At 46.6% G+C, this 15374-nt stretch overlaps 1 pseudogene; it reads left to right on the forward strand.

Annotated features, from left to right (window-relative positions):
• The first annotated feature begins 667 nt into the window (after positions 1-667).
• Positions 668-1949, forward strand: LOC121761506 (annotated as a pseudogene).
• Positions 1950-15374: the final 13425 nt, after the last annotated feature.

Raw genomic sequence — 15374 nt, forward strand, 5'->3', positions numbered from 1 at the left:
CCATTCGGCCCGAGAGGGCAAGAAACACCCAAAGGGTTTCGGCCTCCGGACCTTTGCACCAAGATGATGCATCCCTCGGTGCCATGAGGGAAAGCCACTCCGAATACCGAGGCACGTTTGTCTCTACACGAAACGGCTCACAAGCCTTGGGGCACCCTTCCGCGGCAAAGGGGCGTAGTGGACGTACACTGAGAAACATTCTAAGTACCAATCAATACTACTCCCTTATGGCCGTAGAAGGTGACACGAAAATGGATCTACATGCCAATGCGGGTTCCGAAGCCGAGGGCACCTCGAACACGAGGAGTGCGCTTGGACATGGGAGGCACATGGAGGTCGATCCAAGCCAAAGATGCAATGATAGGCTGATCATCCAATTTCAAGGGGTCCCCTCATGTTTTGGAACGTTAGGGGAATCGCGAATTCGCTGACCCAAAACGTTTTAAAGAGAATAATAAAAATTAATAATATCAATTTCCTTGCTATTTTGGAGCCACTTATCACCCCGAACCCGGATAGATTCTCAAGGGCTCTTGGGCTGGAATACAAAGGCTCTAACATGAATGGGAAAATCTGGATTTTTGTGGAGGAGGGAGACAACTTTGAGATTGAGAGTAAAAGTTTCAGGTGCTACCCTCCGTTCCTGCGTTTTCAAAAATCAGCAACAATGGGAAAGACACGTGGAATGGGAGACGGGCGCAAGCTCAAGTCCCATCGCAGAACGCAGAGGTGGGCTAACAAGTCATACAAGAAGTCTCACCTTGGAAACGAATGGAAAAAACCTTTCTCTGGATCGTCTCATGCTAAGGGCATCGTGCTGGAGAAGATAGGCATTGAAGCTAAGCAGCCTAACTTTGCCATTCGTAAATGTGCTAGAGTTCAGCTTATTAAGAACGAAAAGAAGATTGCTGCCTTCGTACCTAACGATGATTGCTTAAACTACATCGAAGAAAATGTGGGACGAAGTATTGATTGCCGGATTCGGACGGAAGGGTCATGCTGTGGGAGATATTCCCGTCGTTAGATTTAAGGTGGTGAAAGTATCTGGCATTTCCCTCCTTGCCCTTTTCAAGGAGAAGAAGGAGAAGCCTAGATCTTAAGTGATTTTGCTGCTAGCAATCAGGGTGCTACCCCCTAGCCATGGCAATCAAATGGAATCCCCCGGATCAGCCGTGGATAAAGCTCAACACGGATGGTTCCTTTAATGAAGCGAACGACAAAGCAGGGGCTGGAGGGATCATTCGAGACCACTTGGGTAAGATGCTCGTCGCCTTCAGCACGCCCCTGGAAGCACACTCGGCGTTAGAGCGGAGCTATTGGCCATGCTCCACGGTTTGAACATAGCCAAGGAATTTGCTCTACCAATCTGGATTGAGTCGGATGCAGAGCAAGCAATCAAATTGGTCAATGGGACAGGATGAGGCCCGGCACTCGCTCGGCAAGCGGTGGCGCAACTAATCCTACACAAACGCCAACTCAAATTCCTAGCCACGTTCATACACCGGGAGGGAAACAAAGCGGCGGACTTCCTTGCGAGAATGGGGCTAGACCAAGACAGTGGCCTACGAATGCACGTCAACTCAGCACCGAGAGAATTGCTGGACTTGGTTCGATTGGACGAGATGGGAGTGTCGTACATCCGAAACCTAGACGGGGACGGACACTAAAGTTGGTAATGAGATGTTGGGAGACAATAGTGACTAGTTTTTTAGTTAATTGTATTTTGGAAAAGAGTATGATGGGGTCCGAACCTTGTGGGATCGGACCGCATACTACTCTTGGCTTTGTCACGGCACACCACTTTCGGGTGTGGCCACGCCTTGTAATTATCTCTTTTGGAAATATAGGGATGAGGGACCCACGAACCCTCCACCATAAAGGTGTTTGATTAAAAAAAAAGTGATTTTGCTGCTAATGTTTTTGATGAAATGCTGAATCTTGGTTTTTCTCTTCTTTTTTTTCTTTCTTAAGTTTATGTCAAACTTCTATTTCGTTACATGTAAGAGTTCATGAACAAGTGTTCAATGAATTTTGTTGGCTATTATTAGTTTCAAGTTCGATTGGATAATTCGGTGATCAGTATTTTAAGTAATTTAGATATATTCTTTTGTCTCATTTAGCTCATTTATATATACCTTTTGATTTTTTACATTCTTTTCTATTAATTAAGTACAGAAAAACTTGGCTCTCCTTGTAAAAAAAAAAAAAAAAACTTTGAGATTGAGAGTGACACGGAACAACTAAGTCTCTAGAGCTGACAATTAAGTCTTACATCCCCAACACACGACCTTGGCCGCCGAACCAACCCGGAGCTCCCTCGACCAGCCACGAGGTGAGCGCACGACCGGTCATGTCGGACCCACCTTCAAACCCCGCTCCGGCACCTCCGGACCCCGAGAAGGCTAGATCTATCCCGGACCAACTCATGGTCTTCCGTTCAAGTGAGGACCAAACACCGAAGATACCAGCCAAGGAAATGAAAATGACAAGCAAGAAGAATAAGATAGCGGCTAGGAAGAGCACGCCGGCACCCCTCACCAAAGGCCTTGGCCGGAAAAGATTCGTACCCTCCCCTCTCCCGGAGGACAAACAACTCACGAAGAAGCTCGACTTTGGAGAGGGCACCTCCGAGCTAGAGAACTCCGGCTCGCCCTCCGCCCATGACAGCCCTAAATGCAAGGTAACACTCTTCCCGACTTACTTCGTGGATAACAAAGAAGCACAAGATATGGAATCTCATCCTAAGGACCTTACCGATGAGGGTGGAGGCCATATGGAGATGGTGGTATATGGAGAAGCTCCGGCCGCCGACGCCGCGCCACCGTCCGACATTGTACCCGTCATGGGTAAAACGACCGTTGGAGGTGAGGAAGATGGGCCCCTAGTCGTATCCCAAGGGGATTTGGACGTTGCATGTGTGACAAAAAGCTCATTGGGGAGCGAGATAGTCAACTTACCCGAAATGGGTATGGGAACAAATTGCCTTTCGGAAAGTGCTTTTGTCCCTTACCAAAATCGGAAGTCACATGTGGAGCCATGCTCACCCCCACCAATGCAGCAAGTGGAGCCAAAAAGAATGGAGATCCTCCAAATCATTGACTTGACCGTGGCGGAGGTGCTTGATTCGAAGGCGGTGCAACCCCTCCTCGCCGGAACCTCGCGCCGGCCAAGGCTAATATGCCAAGAGTCGACCTCGTTACAAATGGGAAAGACAAAGACACCGAACCACGTATGCCTTACATGGAGATTGGCCCATCATTGGAAGATTTTCCACCTCTAGAGAAAGGAAGGACTCGGAAAATCCGAACATCATTCGAAGACGGAGCTACCCTAACGAAGCCGAGTTGGCCGATGACCAAATCTACCCAACACCCCCTCCGAGACTTGACCACATCCTCGGCCGCGGGCATGCATGCAAAGGACCCGGCGAGGAACGAGATGGAGATGGGGACGGCCCGGCCTCCCGATGAAGCCATGAACGACAAGGATCATCGCAAAGGACCACAAACCGAAACAAACCTTGGGGCTAAATTCAAAGACAACCCGACACACAACCCTTTGGGAGATGACACTGAGCCAAACGTGAGGAATCTAATCAAGAAGAAATCCATGGCCGACATGGTGAGGGGGGCTTCGTCTAGTGAGGGTCCACAAACCTTTATCCCGGAGAACATCCAAAATATTGGTTTTGCGTCCACGTCAAACGGAATTCCATCCATCTACTTCTCCGGATCAGAAATCCAAAGGTTAGCATCATCCCTCGGCCATGCCATAGTAGGTAAGTTCTCGCACTCAATCCCGACTTCCTACCAAATCCAAAAGGCTCTAGAAAATATTAAATTTTGCCGCGGCTATACTTGGAAGTTTATTAACGCCAAACATATTCTTGTTCAATTTGAGGATATGGCGGATTATGCTCGGCTCCTTAGTGGACCCAAGGGGACGCCGGTATGGTTCATTGATCGACATCCGATGAGAGTTTTTAAATGGTCCCCCGACTTTGATGCCTACTGTGAATCTCCAATTGCGGCGATATGGTGCAACTTAATTGGGCTTCCGATCCACCTATTCGATCAATCGGCCGTTTATGCTATCGGAAAACTTCTTGGCAACCCGATCCAAGTAGATAGAGCCACAGCCAACAAATCGAGACTTTCCTTCGCGCGTCTTTGTATTTAGATTGACATAACAAAGGCACCACCCGAGGAGATAATCCTAGATATTTGTGGGCGCCCCGTGGTGCAGCAAGTAAAGTGGGATAAGATCCCGTCCTATTGTGTAGATTGCAAACATGTTGGACACAAAATTGAAGTGTGTTATGCCTCCGGGAAGACGGTTCGACCCCCAAAGCGAAATTACAATGTAGCAACACCAAAACAGCCACAACACGGAGGAATGGGAGCAAAAGAGAGTAATGTTGATGCGAGGCAATCCGATAGTAACATGGAATGGCAGCAACAAGGGAAGCACAATCGGATGAACCCGAAGGCCAAGGCACAATCGGGGACGGAATGGCCGGGACTGGACTACTTGGGTGACACATCAACCAAGCTAGAGAACCACCCGCCAAATGGCCTTCATTTGGTAGTGGGCGAGGGGGTAAGCCGAGAGGTGCGGACTTTGCGCGGCTAGTAGCGAACCCGGCTTCGGGTAACCTTGCCCAACCGAAAGGTCATTTCAAACCCTTTGCTTTAACAAACACCGAAGCACAAGAATCACCGAATCACATAAGTACTAATCGGTATTTCTCCCTCATGGAGCGAGAGAACTTCATGGAGAATGATATGGAAGAAGAGGAGAATGGGGAAGACTCCAACGCCTACATTGAAAATGATGGTGGAGCCAACCCCACTCATTTGGAAGCCGTGACATCTCATGCAGGGAATGATCTCCAAATAATTGAATTTCAAGGGGGGACGTCAATCCCAACGGGTACGAACTCCTCTAGTTAATCATGTCATTAAATCTTTTGTTTTGGAACGTTAGGGGGATCGCAAATGCGTCAACCCAAAACGTCCTAAAAAGACTAATTAGTTCTCATAATATTTGTTTCTTGCAATAATGGAACCGTTTATTCCCCCCAATCCGGACAAGTTTTCAAAGATGTTGGGGATGTCCTACAAGGGCTCGAACATCAATGGGAAAATTTGGATCTTTGTGAAAGAGGGGATGGATTTTGATGTGGTGGATGACTCGGAACAGCTGCTACATGGGAGGTTCACTTGCCCTTGGATCCCAACTCCTATTATGCTCTCGGCCGTGTATGCTAAATGCACGAGAGGGGAGCGACATTTCCTATGGGAAAAGTTAAGGGATATCACACAACTCTCGGATGGGAAGCCGTGGTTTATAGGAGGGGACTTCAACATGATCCTCTCTTCTCAAGACAGGACGGGGAGCGATACAAACCGTCAGGCGGAAATGGTTGATTTTGCCGAAGCCATTGAGGACTGTGGTCTTATGGACCCGGGCTACGATGGATCAGAGTTCACATGGGCTAAGAATGGCCTTATGGAAAGGTTGGACAGGGTGTTGATTAGCGAGACGACAGCTCAAACGTTTGAGGCAATAAGAGTCACAAACCTCCCACGCATCGCGTCTGATCACGGGCCTCTCCTTGTTAGATGCAGGCTGACTAACATCTTTACGAGCGGGAAAGCGTTCAGGTTCCAAAACATGTGGGTCCGGCATGAGGGTTTCGGTGACTTGGTGAAAGAAGATTGGATGGTTCCCACGGAGGCCGAGGGCATCTTCAATCTGAAGATCAAGTTAGCAAGGATCAAGAGTACGCTTAAAAGGTGGAACAAAGAGGTTTTTGGGAATATTCACTCCAACTTAAAAACCTGTGAAGAAAGCATTGCGGAGGCACAAGCGGAGTTCGAAGGTGACCCCTCGGCCCGGAATAGAACAGAGGTCAACAGACAGATTGCCGAGTACATACTTCTTCTTAAAATGGAGGAAGATTTTTGGCGGCAGAAGGCGGCCCTCCGTTGGCTAGAGAAGGGGATAAAAATACTAGGTTCTACCAAAGCTGGGTTAAGCAGAAGAAGATCCGGCTACGCATCCACAAGATCAACGTTAATGGGTGTGAACTCACTGATGACAAGGCCATCAAAGAGTCAGCGGTTGAGTTCTTTCAGAACCTCCTAGCCCCGAGCTGTCCGGAACTCGTGGATCCGGACCTTAGTCTCCTACAACGACTCCCCTCCTTGGAACTTCTCACGGACCTCCCGAAGCCTCAGGATGCGGATGAGGAGAAACGAGCGGTATTTGACATCTCGGCCAATAGTGCTCCGGGCCCGGATGGATTCTCGGCATTATTCTTCCAAGCTTGTTGGGGCATTGTGGGACCAGATGTGGTGGATGCGGTTAGGCAATTTTTCGGTAGGGCCTTCCTCCCTCGAAGCTTCACGGCCACGAGCATAGTTCTCATCCCCAAGAAGCCTATACCTGAGACTTGGGGAGACTACCGACGAATTAGCTTGTGCAATGTGATCAATAAGGTGATTACTAAAGTCCTCACGAAGCGACTTGCCCCACTTCTCCCTTGTGTTGTCGCTCCGAATCAAAGTGGGTTTGTCAAAGGAAGGCTTCTCAATGATAACGTGCTCCTTGCACAAGAGATGTTCCATGAGCTCCAACGAAGCTCTCCGGCCCCTAACGTTGCAATTAAGATTGATATGGCTAAGGCCTATGATCGAGTCCAATGGGCGTTCCTCCTTAAAGTCATTAAGCACATGGGCTTCCCCGAGCAATGGGTGACGCTCATTGAAAGGTGCATTGGATCCTGTTGGTTTTCGATTCTTATCAATGGGGCGCCGACAGGCTTCTTCAAATCCAGCCGTGGACTAAGGCAAGGGGATCCCATCTCCCCCGCCCTCTTCGTTCTAGCGGCGGACTATCTCTCGAGACTACTTGATAAACTCATCCTTGGGAAAAAAGAGATGACATTCAAAGCAACCCGGGCAAGTATGGAGATCAGCCACCTCGCCTATGCGGATGACATCATTATCTTCACGCAAGCGGCCGTGAACCCCCTTCGAAGGCTTCGTGGCTGTCTGGATCACTATGCTGAGGTGTCTGGTCAGCAAATCAACCTCGGTAAGAGCAACTTCTATATTGCCGAGGCCCATGAAAGGTGGACAAACACAATTCAAAGCGAAGGAGGTTTCTCTCGAGGTACGTTTCCCTTCCTAGAGTCCCTATTTACCGGGGGGTTAAGCGCACGAGTATGTTCTTGTTCATCCGGGAGAAAATCTCGGCTAGGATCTCTGGGTGGGCCCATCGGCACCTCTCCTTTGGGGGGAGACTCACTTTGATTAAAAGCACACTAGAAGCGATCCCTCTACACATTTTTCAAGCTATCGAGCCTATGGGTGGTGCCCTCAAGCAATTGGATCAGCAGATTGCTAGATTATTTTGGGGGTCAACTAATGAGAAGAAAAGGACGCACTGGATTTGTTGGGACCAGGTCGCCTACCCACGGCTGAAGGAGGCTTGGGCATTCGGAAGATCAAGGAAGTCTTACGTGCTTTTAATATCAAGTTGTGGTGGCGGTTTAAGGAACAAAACTCCCTTTGGGCTACGTACATGATGACTAAATATTGCCATAAGGCTTCTCCACCCACAGCTACAGCCATGGGGAGGGGCAGCCCTACCTGGAAGAGAATTTTAAAGGCTTGGGCCCAGACTCAACCGCACATTCGATGGGTGGTGGGAGAAGGTAAGATGCTTTTCTGGGACGACTTATGGCTCGGAGAGGTTCCCTTAAGAGATCTCAGCCTTGATGATAGGAGAGATCCTCTTGAGCGTGTGGCGGATTATATTACGGATGGTGCATGGGATGAGACTAAGTTACGGATCCTTCAAACACAAGCGGGCCTAGCACAACATTTAGTCCAGAGGATTCTTGATACACCAATCATCTCGGACGGACCGGACGTGCCAAGATGGAAGTTATCACCTAATGGAGAATTTTCACTAGCATCTACATAGGAGACCTTGAGAAGCCATAGGCCGATTGTTCAGGGCCTGAATGACATATGGAGAGCGGGGCTCACATCATCTATTGCTATCTTTATATGGCGACTACTCTCCAACCGCATCCCAGTGGATACAAAGCTACAATGGAGACGAATGAAATTGGCGTCCAAATGTCAATGCTGCCCACATAGACCAAGGATAGAATATCTCCAACATCTCTTCATTCAAGGGGACGGGGCTCGCGGGATATGGAGGGAATTTGATGCATGGTTTGAGGGCTCTTCATCACCTGTACGGATCAATGACACTATACCGGATCGGCTTGAAGTCTGGGCAAAGAGAGCTCACCAACCGGGTAGGAAACACTTAAGCCGGGCCTTGCTGTATCTCATATTTTGGTTCATTTGGGCAGAACGGAATAGAAGCCGCCACCAGTCGGTACAATTTAAGCCATTTAATGTTGTTTGGCAAGTGCAAGTCTTCGTCAGAAATAATATGGCTAACGGGATATACAAGAGGAAGCATTGGAAGGGAGTTCGCCTCAAAATCACCATCCCAAGCAATGATGGATCACGGAGCCATAGGCCGCTAGCGGTGGCAATTAAATGGCACCCGCCGGATGACCCCTGGATCAAGCTTAACACCGATGGTGCGTATGTGGAAGCTTCGGATAAAGCCAGGGGAGGTGGTATCATCCGAGATCATACCGGAAAAGTGCTTGCAGCGTTCGCTTCCCCGCTGGAGGCTCACTCAGCCCTGGAGGCGGAGCTCCATGCCGTTCATCTCGGTCTGAACCTTGCCTTAGAATTCAATCGACCTATCTGGATTGAATCGGATGCACAACAAGCGGTCCAGCTCCTAAATGGTACAAGATGGGGTCCGGCACACACCAGCCGGGTTTTGGCGCAAATCTCACTCGTCAAGCGCCATCAAGACGTGCGCGCCACTTTCATTCATCGGGAAGGGAATAGGGCCGGAGATCTACTAGCTAAATTGGGATTAGAGTGTCACAACTACTACCGAATGAGTGCCCACATGATGCCGAGACACCTCAGCACGATTACTAGGATGGAAGCAATGGGAGTTCCGAACATTCGGGTCCAACATGAGGATGAAGAATAGTCTGAATTGGAGGATAGGAGGGTATCGGCTTTGATCATGGATTAACTGTTTTTTGTTTTTGTAAGGGAGTATAATGAGGTCCGGGCTTGTTGCTTGGGACCACACTCTACTCCTAAATTTGTTTTGGCACATCACTTTTGGGTGTGGCCACGCTTTGTTTGCAACGTCTTTTGAAATGCAGGGATGAGGGACCCACGAACCCTTCACCATGAAGGTGTTTGATTCAAAAAAAAAAAAAAAAAACTAGCTAGTTGGAGTTTGATTACTCTATGAATAATAAATAAGAGTTTCTTGTTAAGTCCACTCATGGAATTCCAAATATGTTAATTAATTAAGTCTATAGCAGACATTAATTAATTAATGGATGTTTCCATCTTAAGCGCGGGAAATAAATCAAATACAATTAAAGGAAACCCGGAATACTTGTAATTTCGGATTTGGAAGGCAGTGCAATATTACTTCTGTAGTGGCTGCTCGTAATATTCCAATATAAGCTTATATTAAATTGTGGGTTCAATTTGATTAGTAAAAAGCTAATTGTGTGAGGCCTGTTCCAGATTCTTCCTTAGATCCCTGACTGGGCCCAATATGTGACTTATATAAATAGGAGAATAAAGGAGACATAAAACACAACAATTATTTTACAAAATTTTCGTCCCCCCCCCTCCTGAGAGAGTTTTCGAAAATTGTGCTCCCTCCGTGAGCTGAGTTCTGTCTTCCATTATTTAGTCCTAGTACGTTGGTGAGATTTGCCCACACAAATATCAGCATATAGTCCGGGACACCAGTCAGAAGATCCGAGGTCTTGTATTGAAGATCTTCACGTGGAGACGGAGCAAGCCATCATCGATTCTTGATTGAATCAACGAGGTAAATTGGCTAATTCCATAGTAAGCATGTTTTAGGAATTTTATGTGCTAAAGCATGTTTTAATTCAAGTTATGAGCATGATACATGTGATAATTACGCGAATAGATTTTGTCTAAATAATCTGCTAAATAGATCAAATTCATGTGATCCGTTTTGAACGCACGCTTCCGCTGCCAGCCCCTTCAGCTGGTATCAGAGCCAGTCTTTGGCTCTGATTATTTGGATTTAAATTTCGCGAAATTGATGTATGCATGTGTTATTTGATTGCGAAGCATGTTCTTGGTATTTTGTTTAATTAATTATGCATGATGAACTCAAGAACTATCGAATCAAAGAACTTGAATTGCTCGAACGCACCACGTGCGATCGAGATAGGGATGTCGAGACAGTGGGAGCCGGGAGCCGTGATCACGGGGCGACGCGCTAACGAGTGGGGACTCGTGCGCTCCGCCGGCCGTGACCACACGCACCAGACGGAACCCGGGTCAAGGTCGACACGGCGGTGACTGGCGCGGAGTGGTGGCTCGTCCGAGAGCCACCGAGACACCGCGAGACACCGGGCCGAACCCTAGGCGGAAGGTCCGAGCTGGCGGAGCGCCGAGACGCTGGCCGAGAGGCGAGCGCCACCGTGCGAGCGCCTGGCTGAGAAGCGTCGGCACCCGACGAGCCGAGACGCCGAGACAGGCGTCGAGCAGCTGGCCGAGAGGCGCGTGCCGCCGTGTGGGCGCCTGGCCGAGAAGCTGCGACAGCCGACGAGCCAGGCGGCCGAGACGCTGGTGCGCCACCTGCGCGCTGGTGGCCGAGACGCTTCGTGCGTCGTGGTCCGACGAAGAACTTGTCGGATTTTCGTCGTTCATCGTTCGTGCGAACCTCGTACGATGAGATAACGATGAAAGATTATTTTAATGATTATTTAATTATTTTATTAAAAGATATCATTAAAATATTATTATTTAATGGAAATAAATTCTTTTTGGAAGATTTACCTAGATTTTAGGAATAACTTTATTATTATCTATATCTATGGAAATAAATAATATTATTTTATTCCTAGATGATATAGATAAGAATAATTTAATAGTTTCCTAATATTTATATATCTAAGATCCTAAAAAGGATAGGTATGTATGAATACATTAAATAATGAAATATCTCTTCCTAATCTTGAACGTGGAATTAATTTGAATTTAATTTTTTATGTCTTATTAAGAATTAAATAATTTGTTTATTTTAGACATACCTTATAGTAGACATGAATAAGAATTATATTCTAGAACAATAATTTCCTAATGGAAGATACCAATTAATAAAAGATTTAATTATCCAGTAGATTAAATACCAACGGAATTTAATTAAGCCTTAAACTGCCTCAAGGCTAAGGATAATTAAAGTAAAACCATAAATCAAAATGTCTAAGCTATAATTACGAACTCAATGTTTGTATATGGTCTCCATCAATTGGTCTGCAATTTATGAAGCCTTTTTCTAATATTATCGCCACCTGCTCTGTGGGGACAATAATCCTAAGAAAATAGCAAGTTCATGAGGGCGGACTTCTCAAATATAAATAGTATGAACTAGAATGTAGTTTCCAATATTATCGCCACCTGCTCTGTGGGGACAATAATCCTAAGAAACTGCGAGATTCAGAAGTTCACATAGGATTTATGAGATAGCTTGATCTTGTTAGCAGCACACAAGCATTGTTATGGGAGTGTGTTGTAGAAATGAGACTCTGTAATGCTAAATTCGGTGGTCTTGCTTAGGCAACATTAGGCGGCCATGCCACTCTGTGGTCTCTGGACTATTCGTCGGTGTTGTGACCAATAAAATTGTAAGATTTTAATGCGTATTGACTTCCTCTGGAGGGTACAAAATTTTAATTTTACAGTTGTAAGATTTTGAAAAGTTTTATGGTTAATCTAATCAAACTTCTTACATAAGTTTATGACAATAGTAAAATACTCTGTTTTGCAGTGCAAATCAAATCGTCAATATGTCATTCAATCCTCTTTCCGCAATTCTCAAAGAAAATAAACTCGAGGGCCAAAATTACATAGAATGGAAACAAAATTTGGACATCGTTCTCACAGCAGATGAGTACATCTTTGTGCTCACCACCCCGCGACCTCCAGTGCCGGCGGCTAATGCTGCGGCAGGAGTCAGAGATGCACACAGACTGTGGCATAAGGCGAATGAGATGGCTAAGTGCTACATGTTGGCTTCTATGTCTTCAGTACTCAAGCATCAGCATTCAGGCATGGAAACAGCCGCCGAGATTATGCAGAATCTCAAAAATCTTTTTGGTACTCAGAATCGAACGGCGAAGTCTCAAGCCTTTCGGAGTATCATGTCGAAGACAATGAAGGAAGGCTCGTCTGTGAGGGACCACGTCCTCGAGATGATGGGCCACCTCAACCAAATTGAGGTCTTGGGAGGGACAATCAATCCCGAGTCCCAGGTAACGATAATCCTTCAAAGTCTTCCCCCTAGCTTCCAACAGTTCAAGCTCAACTTCGAGATGAACAAAAGGAATTACACCTTGGCAGAGCTGTTAACTGAACTCCAATCGGCAGAGGACCTTATGGTCCAGGCTAAGGCGGCCATGATGATTTCGGAGCCTCGTTCCTCTGGCTTAAAGCCTAGCAAAGGAAAAAGGCAGGCACCGAACTCAGGACCGGCCAGGATAGCTAAGGGAAAGAAGAAGAAGAGGGCTAACAAGAAGCCCACGGGGAAGTGTTTCAAGTGTGGAGAAAAGGGGCATTGGAAGCCAGACTGTCTTAAACGGGGCAAGGCTACAGGTATGCACTAGGCTCTAGTTGTCGAGTCTTGTTTGACTTCGACATCAATTTGCACTTGGGTTATTGACACAGGAGCCACTGATCATATTTGTTTTGATCCTGACTTATTGCAGGTGACAAGACGGCTACATGATCGTGAGATCGAAGTCCAGCTGGGCGACGCTACCAAAGTGGCGGCCGTTGCAGTGGGAGACATTTATTTGCGTTTTAGTAGTGATAGATTTTTGATTTTGAAGAATGTTTTGTTGATACCTTCTTTTAGAAGAAATTTAATTTCAGTTTCTAAATTGGTTTATGATGGATATTCGATTTCTTTTAATGACAACTGCGTTATTAAGAAAGATGGTTCTTATATCTGTCGTGGTATCATGGAAAACAATCTATACATAATCACTTCTACACAGTTTAATAATCGCAAATCAGAACTCAATACAACATCGAAAATTTCAAAGAAACGAAAAGAACCTTCAAATTCAATGAACGAAACGTACTTGTGGCACCTTAGACTTGGTCATGCCAATGAAAGGAGGATCCATTCTCTTGTTCAACTAGATCTTATCAAAGGTCTAGAGGAGGAACCTTTACATAAGTGTCAGTCATGCTTAGAAGGCAAGATGACCAAGAGGCCTTTTAAGGCTAAGGGCAATAGGTCCAAGGAAGTACTTGAGCTCGTTCATTCCGATGTATGTGGACCAATGTCAACTGAGGCAAGAGGTGGTTTTCGATACTTCATCACATTTATTGATGACTTCTCGAAAATTGGATATGTCTACTTGATGCGTCACAAGTCAGAGTCTTTTGACAAGTTTAAAGACTTTAAGACTCTTGTGGAGAAGTATCATGGGAAGAATATCAAATGCCTACAATCTGATCGTGGAGGCGAATACCTCAGTGCCGAATTTTTGGACTACTTATCGGAAGTGGGAATTCAATCCCAACTGACTGCGCCGGGCACGCCCCAGCAGAACGGCGTGGCTGAAAGAAGGAACAGGACCTTATTAAACATGGTTCGATCGATGATGAGTTATGCACGTCTGCCTATTTCATTTTGGGGACATGCCTTGCTTTCCGCAAGTCACATTTTAGACAATTTACCATCAAAATCCGTAACTAAAACTCCATATGAGTTGTGGACTAGGCGTAAGCCCAATCTAGAACATCTCAAGGTTTGGGGTTGCCCGGCTCATGTATTGGAAAAGGATCCAACTAAGCTAGGATCTAGGATGGAGGTATGTTTGTTTATAGGATACCCCAAAGGAACGAAAGGTTATGAATTCTTTAGTCTCCGAGATAAGAAAGTCATTGTGAGCACTCACGCGACATTCTTAGAGGAAGACTATGTAATGAATCATAAACCCAGCAGTGAAGTGGCTCTTGATGAGCTAACTTCTGTCACAAGTTCCATTAACCAAGAATAAGTACCAAGTGTACAAACAATTCCCGAAACTTCAACTTGTACTCAAAATATTGTAGTGCCGCGCCGCAGTGGGAGGGTCTCACATGAGCCCGACATATACATTGGTTTGGGAGAATCTATGGATCACTCCTCGGACGGCAATGTATTAGATCCCTGGAACTTTGCGGAGGCGCAGGCAGATATCGATCTTTGCGAATGGGTAAAAGCAATGGATTCAGAACTACAATCTATGATAGACAAAGACGTCTACAATTTGTCCGTCCTACCCGAAGGTTTTTTTTTTTTTTTTTTTCCGGTTACAATTAGCCTAGCTCGAGGCTTAGGGTTACAAGCGGCTATTACAACTAACTATTACAACCAAAACAAGGACAATCAAAAGGCCAAATCACCACAAGAGTAAGTAGGGGTCGTGTCACAAATGGCTCGACACCCGCCTACTCTACGGTGTCCTCCTAAGCATCTTCCTCGGCACGGACCCGGAAGTTCGGAATCCCCATTTGTTCCATTCGAATGACATCTTGGACGGCTCTCGGTAAGTCTTGGGCCTCCAAGACTCGACTGTGACTCAAGTCGACACCAATCTTCGCAAGTAAGTCAGCTGCCTTATTGCCTTCACGGTGGATGAAGGTAGTTCGGAGTGTGAGTTGACGCTTGTGTAAGGTCATGTGGGCCATGGCTTGGCGAGTGTGAGCAGGCCCCCAACTTGGCCCTTTAATGAGATTGAGTGCTTGCTCGGCGTCCGATTCGAGCCAAATTGGTTTCTCAAGCTCCGAGGCCAGCATCAAGCCGTGGTGCATGGCGTGTAGTTCGGCTTCGAGTGGTGAATGTGCTTCGAGAGGGAGCGCATAGGCGACGAGCGCCTTACCCAAATGGTCTCGAATGAGGCCGCCTCCCCCAGCTTTTCCTGTTGCTTCATTAAAGGACCCGTCCGTATTAAGTTTGATCCAGGCCTGATCCGGTGGTTCCCACTTAACCATCATAGCGAGTCGCGGTAGCCGTTGAGGTTCGGCATGGCTTGGGATACTGACTCCGAGCCTAACCCCTCTCCAATGCTTTGGCTTAAGCCTCCCATTGGCCATGCTGTTTCGGACGAAAGTGAGGATTTTCCAAATCACATTGCTCGGTTTGAATTGAACATCATGATGGCGGCTTCTATTTCTCTCTGCCCAGAGGAACCAGAA

The sequence above is a fragment of the Salvia splendens genome, chromosome 13 (assembly GCF_004379255.2).
Source record: "Salvia splendens isolate huo1 chromosome 13, SspV2, whole genome shotgun sequence".
NCBI classification, from domain to species: Eukaryota; Viridiplantae; Streptophyta; class Magnoliopsida; order Lamiales; family Lamiaceae; genus Salvia; species Salvia splendens.